The 20,675-nt window shown below is 37.6% G+C and overlaps 1 long non-coding RNA gene across 1 annotated transcript; it reads right to left on the minus strand.

Annotated features, from left to right (window-relative positions):
• Positions 1 to 1,274: 1,274 nt before the first annotated feature.
• LOC103658576 lies at positions 1,275 to 5,250 on the minus strand. Its single transcript, XR_567208.2, has 3 exons — positions 5,198 to 5,250; positions 2,633 to 2,778; positions 1,275 to 1,404 (listed from the first exon to the last, which is right to left on the minus strand). It is a non-coding gene; the product is annotated as an uncharacterized LOC103658576 (long non-coding RNA).
• Between the last annotated feature and the right edge of the window lie 15,425 nt (positions 5,251 to 20,675).

The following is a 20,675-nucleotide window of genomic DNA, read 5'->3' on the forward strand; positions in this document are numbered from 1 at the left end:
CCCAAGCAAAGAAATTCTACCCATTCTCCAAGATTCAACTCAACCACCTCAGCATACTCTGAACAACTGCAATACTAACAATCCAAAATAATAATTAAACCTAATATATGTTACTTTCAATTGCTATTTACTTGGTTCATAAGGCTTCTGATCATAGAAATCTCACATTGTCCTGGTGTTGTACAACAGAGAGGGTCTAACACAGCCTGGGAACAGAACAGATACACTGAACTGCTTGTAAGGATGGCTTGGCAGAGACTGCTACCACTGGCTCAAAAACTATTTCATTTTGCAGCTACACTACACATCCCAGCCCCTCACATCCAGGCATGGACATGTGATCATGTTCCAGCCAATGGAATGAGCAGAAATGAAGTGTGCATGTCCAGGGCACGGCTTTAAGAAGCAGATGTGCCCACCCACACCCTCCTTCCCCTTCCTTTGCTTACATGCAGACAACAATGAATTTCCCAGTTCTAAATTATTGTGTGGCAGTCTCCTGCCAACCAAGAACACCTGCTCCAGACAATTACATAAATGAGAAATAAACTTCTATTGTATTTGAGCTATCCTACATTTTGTGATCCATTTCTTAGAGCATCTAGTACTACTACCTATTATAGATGGTGATCACAATGCTGCTGGAGAAAGTAATGGTGATGGTTGTGAAGATGGCATGGCTACAGGGCTGTGGGAATAGTGGGAATGTCAGTGAAGGTGGTAATGATGGTGACAGTGACAATTTTAATGATTATAATGATGTGGCTGATATCATTAATGGCTGTGATACTACTAAAGCAATAATAATTTAATAGGCTGCTGATACAGACTTCCCTGTTATCACAGAACTAGACCCCAAAGCTGAAGAAAAAGAGTCACTAAGTTCTATTTAAATTAATATTCCCTTTAAGGGGAAGATATAACCTTTTTATACTGCTACCCCACCCATTTGAGTCTTCCATATTCTGGAATGGAAACAGAGGTGATTCATTAATTTTTTTACAAAATGTTTACCAAGTGTCTACCAAATTCCAGGCCACATGTTGAGGGAAATAATGCTGACAGTGACCACCATGGTGAAAATGATAATAGGTCTTGAGGGTCTCACTTAGACGCCTGGAGGAATCTGAGTTTCATCTGCCCCTGCTGTACCCCAGGCCATCTCCCACTGTAATCAAGCATATCTGTTAGGATACTGGTGTGCCCACTCTAATAGAGACCTAATTCAATAAAGATTAAGCAAAGTAGATGTTTATTGCTCACCCATGAAAACATCCAGTTCAGTGATCTAGGGTTGGCAAGGTAGCCTTGCCCCCATTAGTCTGTCTACCCATGGCTCTGCCATCTTCATCATGTGGCTTCCATCTCAAGGGCAGCTCCCAGTCTCAGGCCCACATCCAATCCCTAGGAAGGAGGAAGGGGAAGGGGAGGCCATGAACTTTCCTTTAAAGAACACGGCCCCAAAGCTACACGTGTCACTTCCACTCAGATTCCACTGGGTAGAAACTGATCACATGGCCACACCCACTGTCAGGGAGGCTGGAATGTCATCTTTATTTGGGTGGCCCCATGACCAGTGAGAAATTCCACTACTATGCAAAAAGGAGAGATGGCTACTGGGGAATAGCTAGCAGCCTCGGCCATACAGTGGTGGCTCCATTAGCCAAAAGTGTCTTTTAAAAAATATAAATTGTGTCCTGTCACCCTCCCCCAAATTAAAATCTTTTAATTCCTTTAGAACAAAATCCAATTCCCCTACCATGGCCCACAAGGCCCTGTAAGATCTTTCTTCACTCAAGCTTCATCTTGTACCTCTCTCTTCTTTACTTTTAATCCTCTAACCACATTGGCCACATTCTGTGAGATTCCTATAACATCCAAGTTCCTTGCCATATTGGGGCCTTCAGGTTTTCTGTTCTCTTTGCCAAGAATGCTCTTCTCTCAGCTCTGCTCATAGTTGGCTCTCCCTCATCTTGTAAGTCCAGAATAAATACAGGTTTCTCACACTGGCCTTCTCTGACCACCCTATGTAAGCTAGACCCCCACCTACCCACCAAGGTACTCTCTATTATGGTACTTCAGGCATTTCTTTTCAGGAGTCTCATCACCATTTGTAATATCCTGCATATTTATTTGTTTCCTTTTTACTGCACTTTTCCCCACAGGAAAGTTCCCCTGGGGTCAGGAACCCTGTCTGTTATAGTCAATATAAAATCCCTATACCTAGCATGTGTAAAAACTCAATAAATATTTGTCAAATAACACTTAGTTTTCAAGACCTCCTTCTTCCTCTCCAAGAGTAACTCTGTCAGTCAGTATTTATCATTATGCCTAAAAAGAGTTAAGTATGTAATTTAGCCCAAGAAGACTCCTGAATATACCTACCTAACCACCTACTTGATAGAGTATGTCTGACCTATTTGTAGTTTCTACCCCCATGCCCATACCTGAGTCACATTCTATCCAGCCAGGCAACAATCCTGCCCATATCCACACACACACTGTAGTCAAACCACAGCCAGCTGCATCACTGTCAGCCTGTACAGTATCTGTCCCACCCCCTGCCCACATGGCAGCTGAACTACAGCTGGTGAGGCAAATGCCCTCCCCCAACCCTCCATTGCAGCCTTACCACAACCAGTGGACTCATGCAGGCCACACAGGAGATGGCCCTGGAAGGCCTGGCTCTGGTGGCCAGAAGGATTGAGTTTCTGGGCTCCATAGGTCATCTCCTGCACAACACCATTCCTTCAATACTGGCAGAGGTAGCTGTTTCACCTAATACATAGAAACAAACATAGAGAATCAGGCAAAGTGAAGAGACAGAGGAATGTGTTCTAAACAAAAGAACAGAGATAAGTAATCTACCTGGTAAAGAGTTCAAAGTAATAGTCATAAAGATGTTCACCAGATTAGAGAGCAAAATGGATGAACACAGTGAAAACTTCAGCAGAGAAATAGAAAATATAAGAAAGTACCAAACAGAGGTCACAGGGTTGAAGAATACAATGGCTGAATTGAAAACTACACTAGAGGGTTTAACAGCAAACTGGATGAAGCAGAAGAAAGGATCAGCAAGCTGGGAGACAAAGCAGTGGAACTCACCCAGACAGAGCAGCAAAAAGAAGAAAGAGTTTTAAAAAGTGAAGCTACCTTAAGAGACCTATATGACAACACCAACTAGAACAACATCCACATTATAGAGGTCCCAGGAGAAGAGAGAGAGAAAGGGACAAAAAACTTATTTAAAGAAATAATGGCTGAAAATTTCCCCAATCTAGAGAAGCAAAAGGACATCCTGGTCTAGGAAGATCGGAGAGTTCCAAATAAGATGAATCTAAACAGAGCCACACCAAAACACACTATAATTAAAATGTCAAATGTTATATGCAACTGATGAATTATTGAACACTACATTGGAAACTAAGTATGTACTATATGTTGGCTAATTGAATTTAAATTTAAAAAAAAGAATTAAAAAGATAAATAAAAAAATAAAATGTCAAATGTTTGGGGAGACTGGGTGGCTCAGTCAGTTAAGTGTCTGACTCTTGATTTTGGCTCCGGTCATGATCTCAGGGCTGTGAGGTTGAGCCCTGCCTCCGGCTCCATGCTGGGCACAGAGCCTGCTAAGGGTTCTTTCTCTTCCTCTCCCTCTGCACTTCCCTTTCTCTAAAAACAAACAAACAAACAAACAAACAAAACATCAAGTGTTAAAGATAAAGACAGAATCTTAAAAGTGGCAAGAAAATATAGCTTGTTATATACATAGGAAAACTCATAAGTCTATCCATCTAAAATAGACCTTTTAATGCATAGGATGTTATATGTAAACTTCGCAGTAACCACAAAGCAAAAATTTATAGTAAATACATGAAAGAAAATGAAAAGGGAATTTAAGCATAACACTAAAGAAAGTTATGAAACCACAAGGGAGGAGAAAAAGAGGAGAAAGAAACAGAGAAGAACTACAAAAATAACCAGAAAACAATTAATGAAATGACAGTAAGTACATATGTAACAATATTTACTCTAAATGTAAAGACTAAATGCTCTGATCAAAAGAGATAGGGTGGCTGAATGCATTAAAAAACAAAAAGACCCATCTATATGCTACCTAGAGAAGCTCACTTCAGACCTAAAAAGACATACTCAATGAAAGTAAAAATGGAAACACAATGTCCAAAATCTTTGGGACACAGCAAAAGCCCTTCTAAGAGGGAAGTTTACAGCAATATAGGCCTATCTCAAGAAGTAAGGGAAAAATCTCAAATAAGCAACCTAACCTTACCCAGAAGGAGCTAGAAAAAGAAGAACAAAGCCCAAAGCTGGTAGAAGGAAGTAAATAATAAAGATTACAGAAAAAAACAAATTAAATAGAGACCAAAAGAAAAAAATAGACAAGATCAATAAAACAAAAAGTTGGTCCTTCAAAAAGATAAATAAAATTGATAAACTTTTAGCCAGACTCATCAAGAAAAAAACAGAAGACTCAAATCAACAAAATTAGAAATGAAGAAGAAATAACAATCAATACCACAGAAATACAAAAGATCATAAAAGACTACTGTGAATACCTGCCGACAAATTAGACAACCTAGAAGAAATGGATAATTTCCTAGAAACATATAATCTTCCAAAACCATATCAGGAAGAAATAGAAAATTTGAACAGTCCAATTACTAGCAATGAAATTAAAACAATAATCAAAAAACTCCCAACAAACAAAACAGCTCAAGACCACATGGCTGCACAGGTGAATTCAACCAAACATTTAAGGAAGAGTTAACACCTATTCTTTTCAAACTATTCCAAAAAAAAACAGAAAAGGAAGGATAAGTTCCAAATTCATTCTATGAGGTCAACATTACCAAAACCAGACAAAGATACTACGAAAAAAGAAAACTATAGGCCAATATCTCTGATGAACATAAACACAAAAATCCTCAACAAAATAATAGCAAACTGAATTCAAAGATAGATTTTAAAAATTATTTGCTACGGTCAAGTAGGATTTACCCCAGAGGTGCAAAGGTGGTTCAATGATCACAAATTAATCAATCTAATAAACTACATTAACAAGAGAAAGGATAAAAACCATTTGATCACCTCAATAGATGTAGAAAAAGCATTAGACAAAGTACAACACCCATTCAAAATAAAAACTCTCAACAAAGTGGGTTGAGAAAAAACATACCTCAACATAATAAAGGCCTTATATGACAAACCCACAGCTAACACCATCTTTAATGAGGAAAAACTGAAAGCTTTCCATCTATGATTAGGAAAAAGACAAAGATGTCAACTATCACCACTTTTATTCAACATAGTACTTAGAGTCCTAGCTGCAGGAAGGAAGGAAGGAAATTGGTAAAGAAGAAGTAAAACTGTCACTATTTGGCAGATGGCATGATACTATATATAGAAAACCTTAAAGACTCCACCAAGAAATTATTACAACTGATAAATGAGTTAAGTAATGTTTCAGGATACAAAATTAATATACAGAAATTTGTCACATTTCTATCTACTAATGACAAAGTAGCAGAAAGAGAAATTAGGAAAACAATCCCATTTATAATTGCACCAAATAACAAAACACCCAGAATTAATTAAACCAAAAAAATAAGACCTTTACTCTGAAAACCATAAGACATTGATGAAAGAAATTGAAGATAACCAAAACAAATGGAAAGGTACACCATGCTATGGATTGGAAGAATTAATATTGTTAAAATGTCTATACTATCCAAAACAATCTACATAATCAATGGAACCCCTATCAAAATACCAATAGCATTTCTCACAGAACTAGAACAAATAATCCTAAAATGTGTATGGAACTACAAAATAACCAAAAGAATCTTGAGAAAGAACAACGCTGGAGCTAACAATGATCTCTTGGTCATTGGGCTTACCAACATTTTTCTGGATCTGTCTCCTGAGGCAAAGGAAACAAAAGCAAAAATAAACTATTGGAACTTCATCAAAATAAAAAGCTTTTGCACAGCAAAGGAAACCATCAACAAAATGAAAAGGCAACCTACCAAATGGGAGAAGATATTTGCAAATGACGTATCTGATAAGGCGTCAATACCCAGAATATATAAAGAACTTACATACCTCAACAACGAAAAAAGGAAACAACTTGGTTAAAAAATGGGCAGAGGACGTAAATAGACATTTTCCCACAGAGGACATCCAGATGGCCAATAGACACATGAAAAGATGTTCTACATCACTAATTGTCAGGGAAATGCAAATCAGAACCACAATGAGATACCAGTCAGAATGGCTATCATAAGTGGCATTATCTCTTAAATTTCATTTGTGAGAGTCTGTTGCCAGTATACAGAAATATAATTGATTTTTGTATTTGTATATTTACCTGCATTCCCACAAAATTCAACTATTAGCTTTTTTCTTTTGTATTGTCAATACTTACACTTAATATGGTTTGTAAATAAAGAGAATTTCATTTTGTCCTTTCCAGTCTTCTTTTTCTTTGCCTGGCTAAGGCCTCCAGCACAATATTGGATAGAAGTGATAAGAATGGCTGGAAAGGAAAAAAGAGATAACGTCATTTACGATAGCATCAAAAAATATCAAGTATGTAGGAGGTAATCCAGTGCCATGCTGGAGCCAACTTGCACCTGCTCACGACAGCCGATTGAGCACATTTACATTCATATTCTATTGTAGCATAACAAATTACTGCATACACAACACCTGTGTATTACACAGTTCTGAAGGTCAGAACTTTATACAGTGTGGCTGGGTTCTCTGCTTATGGCCTCACAAAGCTGAAACCAAGCTGTCACTGGGCTGAGCTCTCATCTAGAGGCTCTGGAGAAAAATGCACTTCCAACCTTATTTTGTTTTTGGCAGAATTCAGACTGAAGTTCCCATTTTCTTGCTAGCTATCAGTCGGGGCACACTGAACAACTCAAGGTCACATGCATTCCTTGCCACATGGTCCCTTGCAACAACATAGAATTTCTTGCACATCAAATTTCTCTAGTGCTTTAAGTATCTAACTTTTAGCAACCAGGCAGAGAAAACTCTCAACTCTTAAAGTGCTCATGTGACTATGTCACATACATCCAGATAATGTCCCAATCTAAGGTCAGATTAGTCACAGAAAGATCCATCATCTTCATGGTCCTGGGGCTCTGCAGGGTATGTAAACAAGAAAGAGAGTAACCTTGGGACACATTTTAGAATCCTGCCCAACAGTCTGCCCTCTGCCCCCTAAATATTTACAACCCCTCAAATGCAAAAATATATTTACCTCTTCCCAAGTTGGCAATGTTCTCACCTCATTCTAGTACTCAAAGTCCAAATTCTCATATAAATCTTATCATCTCAAAAGTCCAAAATTTCATCATATAAAATATGTAATCAGATATGATGAAGCTTCTGGGTGTAATCCATCAGTATAGCTTGGAGGCACATTTACTGTCCATCTGTGAACCTGTGAAACTAGAAACCATTATCTGCCCCAACATTCCCATCATAAAATTGTGGGACAAGTATAGCATAATAGTTACATGCATTCTGGTTCAACAAAGGAAGAAATGGAAAGTAAAAAGTAGTCACCAATCCAAAACTCTTTTGAAATCCAGCAAGGCAAGCACCAGCCAGAGGTCCTTGATCAGGCTTCATGACCTGAGAATGATCCTCTGTGTCTCTTGGCTCCACACTTCGAGTTATCCTTCATGAATCATAGCATGTGTTTGTAACAGATGGTCTGTTCTTTAGACAAAAGCCACGTTCACACATCATTTCAAGATAATGCCTTCTCTATCTTGGACTTCCTCTGACATGACTGAGGGACAGGGCTTCTAAGCTTCCTAGAAGCCCTCTGGCTTGATTGAGAAGACCTATGAGGAGCTCCCTTAATCCCTTAGATTGTGTGTGGCTGACTATTCTGACCTTTATCTTCCTAAGGTATCAGCAAAGGGGTCCAATCACATGCTCAGCCCTTTCTCTGAGCCACACTTAGAGATAGCAGTCACCATGATTCAACATCTTTTACCATCTGGAGAAGGTAAGAATTTTCAAAATCATCTAGTCCTGGTTCCTTTTTGTTTATAGTTCTTCCCTCAATTTCTCTCTTGCCTCTCTCATTTTACCATAAGCAATAAGAAGAAACCAGGGAGTACCTTCAGCACTTTGCTTTGAAGTCTCCTTTGCCATATATGCAAATTCACCCCTTACAGATTCTGCTTTCCACATAACTGCAGACACAATTTTGTTAAGATTTCTTAACAAGGATAATTCTTCCTCCAATTTTCAATAATATATTCCTTACTTAATTCTAGCCCTCACCAAGAGTGTTCTCAAATTCCAGATTTCTATTAATAGTCTGCTCACAGCTCATTTAGGTTTTCTCTAAGGCAATTTAGGATATCTCTATAATGCTCCTTACTTCCTTCTGAGCTCTCACTAGCAGAAACTTTAATGTCCATATTTCTATTATCAGTTTGTTCAAGGCAATTAAAAGTCTTTTTTTTTTTCCTATCTTAATCCTCAAAATTCTTCCACCTTCTGCCAATAGACTGATTCTAAAGTCACTTCAACATTTTTATTCAGACTTTTTGAGGCCGGTGAATGTTCACATGTAAGGAATAATAAGAAGAGATCCCATGCATCCTTTCCGAGTTTCACCTTCTGGTTATATGTTGCAAAATATCGCAAGTGGATATTGACACTGATATAGTCAAGATGCTGAACAGTTTCATCACCAAATTGTTCCTCATGTAACCTTTTTATACCCACATTCAGCTCCTTCCTCTCTGCTCCCTTGGAACTACTAACCTGTTCTCAATTTCTATAATATTGTCATTTCAAGAATCTTACATAAATAGAGTCATACAGTGTTGAGCATTTTAAAATAGACTATTTTTCATGTAGCATAATTCCCTGGGAATTATGTTGTTGGATATATAATTAAGTTGTGGCATGTATCATAGTTCATTCCTTTAATTGTAGAGTAGTATTCCACAGGATGGATGAACCACAGTTTGTTTAGTCATTTACCCATTGAAGAACATATAGGTTGTTTCCATTTTGGGGGCTATTAAAGCTGCTATGAATATTTGTGTACAGTTTTTGTGTGAATATTTTTCATTCCTCTAAGATAAATACTAGAGTACAACGCTATGTTGTATGACATGTATGTTTAGTTTTTTAAGACACTGCCAAACTATTTTTCAGAGTGGTTATACCATTTTACTTTCCCATATGCAAGATGAGTGATCTAGTTTCCCTGTATCCTTGCCAGCATTTGGTGTTGTCACTATTTTTTATTTTAGCCATTCTGAGAAGTATGTAATAATATCTCTTTGTGTTATGATTTGCATTGACTAACACATGTTGAACATCTTTACATATGCTGGTTTGCCATCTACCTATCTGATTGATGGAAAGTCTGTTCATGACATTTGTCCATTTTCTAACTGGATTGTTTACCGTTGAGTTTTGAAAATCCGTTATATATTAGAGATACTAGAACTTTGTCAGATACGTGGTTTGCAAATATTTCCTTTTTGTATTTTCATCTTAACAGGATCTATCACAGAGCAAACTTTTTATTTTGATGAAGTCTAATATATCAATTTTTCCTTTTCTGGTGTGTGTGTGTGTGTGTGTGTGTGTGTGTGTGTGGTGGTTTTTGTTGTTTTTTTCTTTTTAAGATTTTATTTTTAAGTAACCTCCACACCCAAAGTGGGGCTTGAACACCCAACCCCAAGATCAAAAATCACATGCCCTACTGATTGAGCCAGCCAGGCACCACCTTTTTGGTGTTTTTGATGTCAGGTTTAAGAACCCTTATCTAGCCTTAGATTTTTTTAAAAAATCTCCTATTGCTATTTTCTAAAAGTTTTACATTTTACATTTAAATCTGTGATCCATATGAGTAATTTTTTGTATAAGGTATGAGGTTTAAGATAAATGTTCTTTTTTTTTTTTTTTTTTTTTGCTTATCTATATAAGATTTTTCTAGCACCATTTGTTGAAAAGGCTATCCTTCCTCTACTGAGTTGTTTTTGTGCCTTTATCAAAAATGAGTTGAGGACTTTTGTGCATGTCTACATGTGGGTCTCTAATATGTTGCATTGATCTATGTGTCTATCCCTCCCCCTACCATAAAGTTTTGATTACTATAACTATATACTAAAGGTTTTTTGTTTGGTTTTTTGAGGGTTTTTTTTATTTTATTTATTTTTTTAGACAGAGAGAGAGCATGAGCAGGGGGAGGGCCAGAGGGAGAGGGAAAAACAATCTCAAGCAGACTCCATACTGATTGTGGAGCCCAACGTGGGGCTCATTTCATGACCTTGAGATCATGACCTGAGTCAAAACTAAGAGTCAGACGCTCAACAAACTGAGCCACCCAGGTGCCCCATACACTAAGTTTTAATTTGGGGTAAAGTGATTCATCCCACTTCATAATTCTTTGTTAAGATTATCTTAGTTATTCTAGTTCTTTTATATTTCCATTTAAATTTTAGAATAAGCTTGGCCATGTCTACAAAAATAACTTGCTGGGATTTTGATAGAAATTGTACTAAACCTGGGGCGCCTGGGTGGCTCAGTCAGTTAAGCATCTGCCTTTGGCTCAGGTCATGATCTCAGGGTCCTGGGATCAAGCCCTGCTTTGAGCTCCCTGCTCCACAGCGAGCCTACTTCTCCCTCTCCTCCCTGCTTGTGCTCTCTGTCGCTATCTCTGTCTCTCGCTCTCAAATAAGTAAATAAAATCTTAAAAAAAAAAAAAAGAAAGAAATTGTACTGAACCTTTATATCAAATTGAGGAGAGTTAACATTTTTACTTTATTGAATTTCCCAATCCCTGAACATGATGTGTCTGTCCACTTGTTTTAATCTTAGATTATTTTCATCAGGATTTGATCATTTTCAGCATACAGATCCTATATATATTTGAAGTTTACATCTAAAAATTTCATTTTCTTTGGATCAGTTATAAGTAGCACTGTATTTTTAATTTCAGCTTCTGTAGTGTTAATAAATAGAAATGCAATGGATATTCACATTGATGTTGTATCCAGTGACTATGCTGAACTCAGTCATTAACTCTAGGAGGGTTTTTTTTCATGTATGCCTTGGGATTTTCTATATAAATATCATGATATCTGCAAATCTAGACAGTTTTATTTCTTCCTTTGCAATCTGTATGTCTTTTATTTCTTTCTCTTACCTTATAGCAGTGATGACAACTTCCAGTACTATATTGAGTGACAGTGGTGAAAGCTGACATCCTTGCCTTGCTTCCAGTCTTAGAGAAAAAGCATTCAGTCTTTCACCATGAAACGTCACTTGATATTAGCTGTATTTTTTTAGGAACTCTTTATCAAGTTGAGATAGTTCCCGTCCATTCTTAATTTGCTGAATATTTTTATTATAAATGGTGTTGGGTTTTGTTAAATGCTCTTTCTGCATATTAGCTTGTTAATATGGTAGATTACATCGATTATAGAATGTTGAGCCAGCCTCGCCCACCTGAAATAAATTCCACTTAGTCATGGGGTTTGATAATTTTTACACATTGTTGGATTTGGTTTGTTAACATTTTTGAGCATTTTTTGCATCTAACTTAATGAAAATATTAGTCTGTAGATTTGTTTGTTTGGTTTGTTTGGTTTTGGGTTTTTGTTTTTTGTTTTTTTGGTTTTCTGTTGTTATTGTTGTAGTGCCTTTGTCTGATTTCATATTAGGATAATACTGGCCTCATAAAATAAGCTGGGAACTGTTTCCTTTTTTTCTGTTCTCTGGTAGAGATTGTGCAAAACCGATTTCAGTTTTTCCTTAAGTGTTCAGTAGAATTTGCTGGTGAAACCATTTAGACTTGAAAATAACTGGCTTTTTAATTACAAATTCAATTTCATTAAATTGTTTCACCTCGATTGAGCTTTGGTAGCTTGCAGTTTTTGAAAAATTGGTCCATTTGTTCTAAATTGTTGAATTTATGAGTGTAAAGATGTTCATAGTATTTCCCTTATTATCCTTTTATTGGTTACAAGCTCTGCATTTTTTTTTAAAGATTTTATTTATTTATTCGACAGAGAGAGAGACAGCCAGCAAGAGAGGGAACACAAGCAGGGGGAGTGGGAGAGGAAGAAGCAGGCTCATAGCAGAGGAGCCTGACGTGGGGCCCGATCCCACAACACTGGGATCACGCCCTGAGCCAAAGGCAGACGGCTAACCGCTGTGCCACCCAGGCGCCCCCCACAAGCTCTGTATTTTTATCCCATTTCATTTCTGATATTGATTACTTGTGTCTTCACTCTGTTAATCCTTGTCAGTCTTGCTACAGCTTTATTAATTTTATTAATATATATTTTTTAAAAACAGCGTTTGTTGTTTCACTGATTTTCCCTGTTGGTTTCCTGGGTTTTTCTCTGCTCTTATCTTCATCATTTCCTTCCTACTGCTCACTTGACATTTTGTTCTTTTCTATTTTCTTGAGGTAGGTGCTTAAATTATTGATTTAAAACTGTTTCTCTTTTCTCATGTAAGCACTTACATAAAGTAAGCTACAAATTTTCCTCTCAGAATCGCCTTAGCTGTGTCCCACATATTTAGATATCTTCTATTTTCATTTCATTTTTTTATTTTTATGTATTTGGACTTATCCTTTGACTCATGTATTATTTTGAAGAGTGATTTTAATTTCCAAGTGTTTAGAAATTTTTCTGTGGTCTTTCTATTATTGATTTGTAGTTTGATTCCATTAGGGTCAGAAAAAAACTCTGATTTCAACTCTTAAATTTGTTGAGATTGCTTTATAACCCAGAATATGATCTATCTTGGTGAAATGATCCACAGGTACTTAAAGAAATGTTTATTTTGCTGTTGAGTGGAGAGTTCTTTTTTTTTTAAGATTTTATTTATTTAACAGAGACAGACAGCCAGTGAGAGAGGGAACACAAGCAGGGGGAGTGGGAGAGGAAGAAGCAGGCTCCTGGTAGAGAAGCCTGATGTGGGGCTCGATCCCAGGATGCTGGGATCACACCCTGAGTTGAAGGCAAACGCTTAAGGACTGCGCCACCCAGGCGCCCCTGTTGAGTGGAGAGTTCTATACCTATCTATTGATTCTTCCTTTTTTAACATCTTTCTCTTTACTGATGTTTTCTATTCTTTCATTTGTTTCCAGAGAAATCATGATTGTTTGTTGAAGCATTCTTATGTTGGCTCTTCTAAAATCCATGTCAGATAATCCAAGACCTGGTCTGTCTCAGTGCTGCCATCTGTTCATTGCTTATTCTCATTCGTGTTGTGATTTTCTTGTTTCTTGGTATGATGAGTGATTTTCAATTGTAATCTGGACATTTTTGAAATTATATTATGAGATTCTGGATCCTATTTAGTCTTCCCTTTGTTCAGCAGGCAATCTCCCTGTTGAGATGTAGCACAAGAGCCAGTGGTTGTCTATGTTCAGCTTCTCACTGGGCTCACTGACAGCACTCTTGCAAAAGCAGGGCAGTGCCTCACTCACACTGCATCCTTGCAGGTGAGTGGGGTGACAGTTTAGCTGCTCCCTCAACTCCCACTGACACCTTCCTGGGAAATGAGGCACCAACTGGTACAGAGTCATTGCTTCCAAGTGGGGATATAACATCAGCTCTCTGCTGGGCCCCACTGCCACCAGGAAGAGAAGAAGAAAGGCTGATTCATAGTGCTTTCTGTTGCAAGATGGAGTTAGAAGCTCCAGTGAGCCTGCAGACACCTGGGAAGGGACAGGGAAGCTGATCACAGACAATCCCCATTTTTTACCACCTTGTTCCACTTCTTTGATGGCAGGTAAGAGTGAAAGCTAGTCTTGTTCCCATTCCCTCATTAATTTTTGTAGGGAAGGAAAAAGTTCCTCTACTGTCTTAGGTCTAGTGACAGGGGTCCAAAGCCAAACCAATAAAAGACAAATTAACAGGAGAAAAAATACAGTTTATTTATGTGTGTAATGTCCATTCATGGAAAAGAACTAAGTGATGAGTAACTCAAATGGGTGGTTAGAATTTGGGGCCTATATACCATCTTACAAAGAGTAATAAATTTGTGAAGAAGTGTAAAGACAGGGGCAACCGGGTGGCCCAGTTGGTTGGGCATCTGCCTTCAGCTTAGATCATGGTCTCAGGGTCCTGGGATCAAGCCCTGCATCAGGATTCCTGCTCACAGGGAACATGCTTCTCCCTCTCCTCCCTGCTCGTATTCTCACTACCTCTCTCTCTCAAATAAATAAATAAAATCTTTAAAAAAAAAAAAAAGAGGTAGTAAGACAAAGAAAAATGAGTTTGAACTTCTAGGGGCAGTAAATTAAGTATGTAAAGGTGAACATATGGGAGAAACTAATGGAAGATAAGTGTTATTTTAGTAAGGTTTGTTGTTCAGACCCATCTCAGTGCTGGCTTTCTGTCTCCAGTGACAATGGCTGTTTTCTTCCTCCTAGTATAGAAGAGGAGGAACACCTTCACAAAGGAAATTTGTACCCTGCAGTTAGGCAAAAAAAGAAAAGTAGAGAGTTTTTTCTGTGTCCACTGTTTCTCAATTGCCTTAAAACAACACTACATTATTACTTCAAAGTTTCTATAGGTAAGAAGTCCAGGCACAACATGACTGGATTCTTGGCTCAGGGTCTCACTGGGATGCAGGTTTCATCTGAGGCTCAGGTTCCTCTTCCAAGCTCACTGGTTGTTGGCAAAATTCATTTCCTTGCTGCTGTAGGACTGAGGTCCCCATTATCTTGCTAGCTGTGGGCCAGGGACCACTCAGCTCCTACAGGTTGCTCTCAGGGCCTCACCATACATCTCCTTCCACATTATCAACAGACAGCTTCCCTCCAGTTGCATACATCTCATGCTTTGAATGTCTCTAGTTTATCCCTTTTCAACCAGCTAGAGAAAATATCTTGCTTTTAAAGGACACATGTGATTAGGTTAGGCCCACTTAGACAATCTCCCCATTCTTAAGGTTAGCTATGCCATCTGACAATCTGATCACAAGAGTAAAATCTATTATCTTTACAACTGTGGGATTGACATAGAGTGTGTACACCAGAGGGGCAGAAAGTCTTAGGGGGGGGCAGTTGGGTGGCTCAGTAGTTAAGCAGCTGCCTTCGTCTCAGGTCATGATTCCAGGGTCCCAGAATCCAGTCCCGTATTGGGGTCCCTGCTCAGAGGGGAGCCTGCTTCTCCCTCTGCCTGTCACTCCCCCGGTTTGTGCTTTCTCGCTCTCTCTTTGTCAAATAAATAAATAAAATCTTTTAAAAAAAAAGAAAGAAAAAGAACATCTTAGGGAACATAGGAGCTCGGAGGCTCCTACCTATCACAGCATCTCTCTCCAACTCCAAGTTCTTTGACATCCTATTGTTAGCTTGAAATTAACCATGTTGGGAGTATTTATACCATGAAAGTTAACAAATGCTGTAAGTCAGGGTTTCCCTCCCACCTCCATCCCAGAGAGCAGGTTTACCAGCACATACTAAACAAATCTAATAAAAGTTGTGCAAGACCTTTATCACTGAAAACTATAAAACATGGTTAAAGGAAAATAAAGATGACTTAAATAAGTGGAGGTAGTATACCTTGTTAGTGGATTGGGAGAGTTGGTATTGTTAAACTATCAGTTCCCCACAGATGATCTATAGATGCAAACCAATCTCAGTCAAAATCTCACTAGTCATGTGTGTGTAAATTATTATGTGATTCTAAAATTAATAAAGAAATGAAAAAACCTAGAATGGCCATGACAATTTTGAAGTAAGAAATCTGAAAAACAAAACAAATGAATAAACAAACAGAAAGAAACTCATAAATACAGGGAACAAACTGGTGGCTGCCAGAGGGGAGGTGGGTAGGGGGATGGTCAAAATAGGTGAAGGGAATTAAGAGGTACAAACTTCCAGTTATAAAATAAATATGTCACAGGAACGAAAAGCGCAGCATAGGGAATATAGTCAATAATACTGTAACAATCTCCTATGGTGGCAGACAGTAACTACACTTATTGCGATGGGCACTGCATAATGTATAGAATTGTCAAATCACTGTGTTGTATGCCTGAAACTAATATAATATTGTATGTCAACTATACTTCAATTAAAAAAAAAAGCAAAGTGAATAGACTACCAAATGTCAAGGCATACTATAAAACCACAGTAAAGACAATGTAACACTGTCATAAGGTAAAGATATAAACCAATAGAATAGAATTTTTTAAATCCCAGAAAAAGACCCACACATATATAGTCATTTTATTCATGGCAGAGGCAGCTACAATTCAGGAGGGGAAAGAATGATCTTTTCAATAAATGATACCAGAGCAGTTCAATACTCAACACTTTCCCTTAAAAAAATGAATTTGTGAAAGATAATAGACCTAAATATGGAAGGTAAAACTCAAAAGATTCTCAAGACAAATATAGGAGAATATCTTTATGAACTTAGGGTAGGCAAATTTCTTAAATAGAGCACATTAAAGAATGAAAGTTAAAACTGATTAAAATTAAGAGCTTCTGTTTATCAAAAGACCTCATTAAAACAGTAAGAATATGAACCACTAGAAGATATTTGCATTACATAAATTCAACATAGGACTTGTATCCAGAATATATAAAGAACTCTTACAAATTTTTTTTAAGACAATCAACCCCAGAGGAAAATAAGCAAAAGACTTGTACTTTTTAAAAGAGAATATCTGAATGACCAATAGATATATGAAAAGGTGTGAATACCTTTACTTGTAAGAAAAACAAATTAAAACCATCATAAGATGCCACTATATCCCTTGCAAAACTAAAATTCAAGGTACTGACAAAATACCAGTAAAATACTGGTAAGGATATGTGTTAATGAAATTCTCATGCATTGCTGGTGGGAATACAGTTAAGACAACCACGTATACGCTGTGACCCAACAATTCCACTCTTGAGTGTGTTCACTAATAGGAACATAAGAGAATCTTTTTCTTTTTAAATGGCATTTTATTTTTTGTTGTCCATGAATCATTTTTGAACCTAGTAGAACAGTATCATGATTATAGCAGATAAAAACTTATAGATGATAAAATAAAAATATTAGGTTATACAAAGTTGTCATTCTATACAGAAGTTTGTATATGTGATGGATCTTAGAAGTTTTTTTGGTTTTTTTTTTTTTTTGGTCTTTCCATTTATTGTAATAGATGTCCACAGATGACTCTAGATATTTGTTCTTCTTTTTTAACCGCTGGAAGTGTAAAAAACACAAATTAAGTTTTGTTGATTTTTTTTCCCTGAACTCCAAAGTCCTGAAAATGTTGGTGGACAATGATTTTTTTTAAAAAATAACAATATAATAGAATCTTGATCATGGCTTTACTTATAAATGGAAGACAACTCAATTATCCATCAGCAGTAGACTGGATATATAATTTATAGTGTGTTCATACAAAGGAATACTTCATAGCAATGAACAAAAATAAACTACAGCCACACATGAGTGAATTATTCAAATATAACAATAAGTGAAAGCAAACACAAAAGAGTATACAAATATCATCCCATTTATATGAAATTTAATTTTAGGATAAAGTATTCCTATATATATCAAAAAGCATTTTTGGAATAATTAGGGAAATATAAATAAGTACTGGATATCTGGCAGTATTAAATATTTATTTATTAATTTTCTTAGGTGTGATGAAGGCTTTGTTACCTTTCATCTGAAATAATTAAGAATAAAGTGTCTTGACATTTGCAACCTACCTTTAAATAGTTCTTGTGAGTGTGTGTGTGTGTGTGCAAAGCAAATACTAGAATCACCTATTATTTTTACTATCAGAAAAAAATAAAGCTATTTCATTTGGGGGGAAAATGGGAAAGAACTACAATTTTCTCATAAAAATACAATATAAACACTTTATTTTGGAATAAATTTTTAATCAGGCCATAAAGGGAAGGATTGATATATCTGACTATATTAGAATCAAGAACTTCTATCATCAAAAGATATTGTTAAGAAAGAGAAAGGATAGGGCGCCTAGGTGGCTCAGTCGGTTGTCTGCCTTTGGCTCAGGTCATGATCCCGGAGTCCTGGGATCAAACCCCACATCGGGCTCCCTTTTCAGTGGGAAGCCTGCTTCTCCCTCTCCATCTCTTTGCCACTCCCCCTGCTTGTGCTCTTTCTCTCTCTACATCAAGTAAATAAATAAAATCTTGAAAAGAAAAGAGGAAAGGAAAGGAAAGGAAAGGAAAGGAAAGGAAAGGAAAGGAAAGAAGGAAAAGCCACAGAATGGGAGAAGAAATTCAGGAGTGCTTGCTTTAGAATAACTCATTAGCCTGCATATTTATATCTTTTATGTACTTCTCCGTATGGTGTTTGTATTTGAACCATGTGGGTTTGACTCAGCCAGTAGTGGCCCTAAGGAGGTTTTCATCATGCTTGTTAAATGGGTCATTTAGCTGCAAGGAGGGGTAGCATTGTTGCCTGTGGTAGCTTTGAAAATAAACAAATAAAACAAACAAGAAATCTTCTCCAAAGTACTGGGGACAGAAGAGCCTGAGGCTGGAAAGAGGTGGGGGCCATGCCTGGGGAGCCCTCCCTGGAAAATTTGACACATCATGAAGCCAATTAATTTTCCCTGATTGGCATGAAAATTAATTTGCTTAGAATTATTCACACTGGAGAGTCCTAATTATTCATCTCCATCAAGATGCAAATTGAGTTTTGCACAAAGAGAACAAGGGGGAGGCCACAGGGAAATGGTGGGTTGTGGTGGGCAAGCCTGGGTTGAAGGAAAACCTGGGACCCAGGTGGTGCTGAAACCATAGGAATTCTGAGCTACAGCTTTGGTAGAAGAAACTCAGGGCCAGCTAGCTTGCCTTCTACCTGAAGTCTTTCCCCCTGGGAAGAGACACTGAAATAGAGGAGAAGCACCCTCAAAGTGCACATTGTGTACCAGCTTCATCACATCGTGCTCCTTATGCTGGGAACACAGAGACGTCTGATGCTGGAAAGTCCCCAGAGATGCTCTCTCAGCTGGTGTTAGTGCTGGAGATGGTTACATAACAAAATAAAAGGGATGTGCTTCATATGCATCCTTGCCTTTTATGGTGTCCAATAAATGTTTACGACTCACTGATGCATTATTAATCTTTTGGCAGACCACTGAAAAAGTCACCCTCTGTATGAATAATAAAATTTATTAAATTATGCAAGAAATATTTGTTACACGGCTACTCTGGGCCACCCTGTGTTAGGTGCCAGGGATACAGAGGCAAAAATCAGCATTTACACCCTCAGGGAGTCCACTACTGGTGCTGAGACCCCAAAGGACCTATAGAATGCCTAGGGGTGTTATTAGGGAGAAAAGATGTGCAAGACCCTTTACTTCCACTGAAAAACACACAGCATTGTTCAGGAAAAAATGAAGACCTGCATATATGGAAATACAAAAGACCCAGATAAACCAGGGCATCCTTCAAAAAAATTAATAAATTAAAGTCTACCATGGAACATTACTCAGACATTAAAATGAGATCTTTCCATTTGCAATAACATGGATGGGTCTACAGGGTATAATGGTAAGTGAAGTAAGTCAGAGGAAGACAAGAACCATATAATTTCACATATGTGTGGAATTTGAGAAACAAAACAAATGAACAAACAAAAAAGAGATAAACAACAACAACAAAAAAACAAGTTCTTAAATACAGAGAACAAACTAGTGGTTGCCAGACAGGAGGTGGGTAGGGGGATGGGTGAAATAGGTTAAGAGGATAAAGGGAATTAAGAGTACATTTATTTTGGGGTGCCTGGGTGGCTCAGCTGGCTGGGCATATGCCTTCAACTCAGGTCATGATCTTGGGGTCCTGGGATCAAGCCCCACATCAGGCTCCTTGTTCAGTGGGGAGTCTTCTTCTCTGTCTCCCTTGGTCCCTCCCCCTCACTCATGCTTGCTCTGTCCCTCTCTCTCAAATAAATAAATATAATCTTTTTTAAAAAAAAGAATACACTTATCTTGATAACCCACAGAAAAATGTATAGAATTGTTGAATCAGGGCCCCTGGGTGGCTCAGTCATTTAACCATGGGACTCTTGATTTTGGCTCAGGCCATGATTTCAGGGTCCTGGGATCAAGCCCCATGTCAGGCTCCCTGCTCAGGAGGGAGTCTGCTTGTCTCCCTCTCCCTCCATCCCTCCCCCTGCTCTCTCTCTCTCTCTCTCTCTCAAATAGATAAATAAATAAATCTTTTAAAAAAAGAATTGTTGAATCATTAAATTGTATACCTGAAACTAATATAGCACCATATGTTAATTATACCTCAATTTTAAAAAAGAATTTAAAAAGGGAATCCACTTGCTCTACTGGCTATCAAAACATCATAATATCATGGTGTATTAGTAAGCTTTCTTCAGACAGAATCAACAGGCTGTGTACATGTGCAGAGACTTATTTTAAGGAATTGTCCCACATGATTGTGAATTTGGTAAGTCCTTAATCTACAGGGTAGACTGGCAGGCTGGAGACCCAGAGAAGAGCTGCAGTTTGAATCCAAAGACAGTCTGCTTGGGTACTGTATGGAAGAATTGAATTGCTATGTTGCACACCTGAAATTATTGTAATACTGTATGTTAACTATACTGGAATCAAAACAAAAACCTTATAAACAAAAAACA

The sequence above is a fragment of the Ursus maritimus genome, unplaced genomic scaffold (assembly GCF_017311325.1).
Source record: "Ursus maritimus isolate PB19 unplaced genomic scaffold, ASM1731132v1 scaffold_1, whole genome shotgun sequence".
Lineage (NCBI taxonomy): Eukaryota > Metazoa > Chordata > Mammalia > Carnivora > Ursidae > Ursus > Ursus maritimus.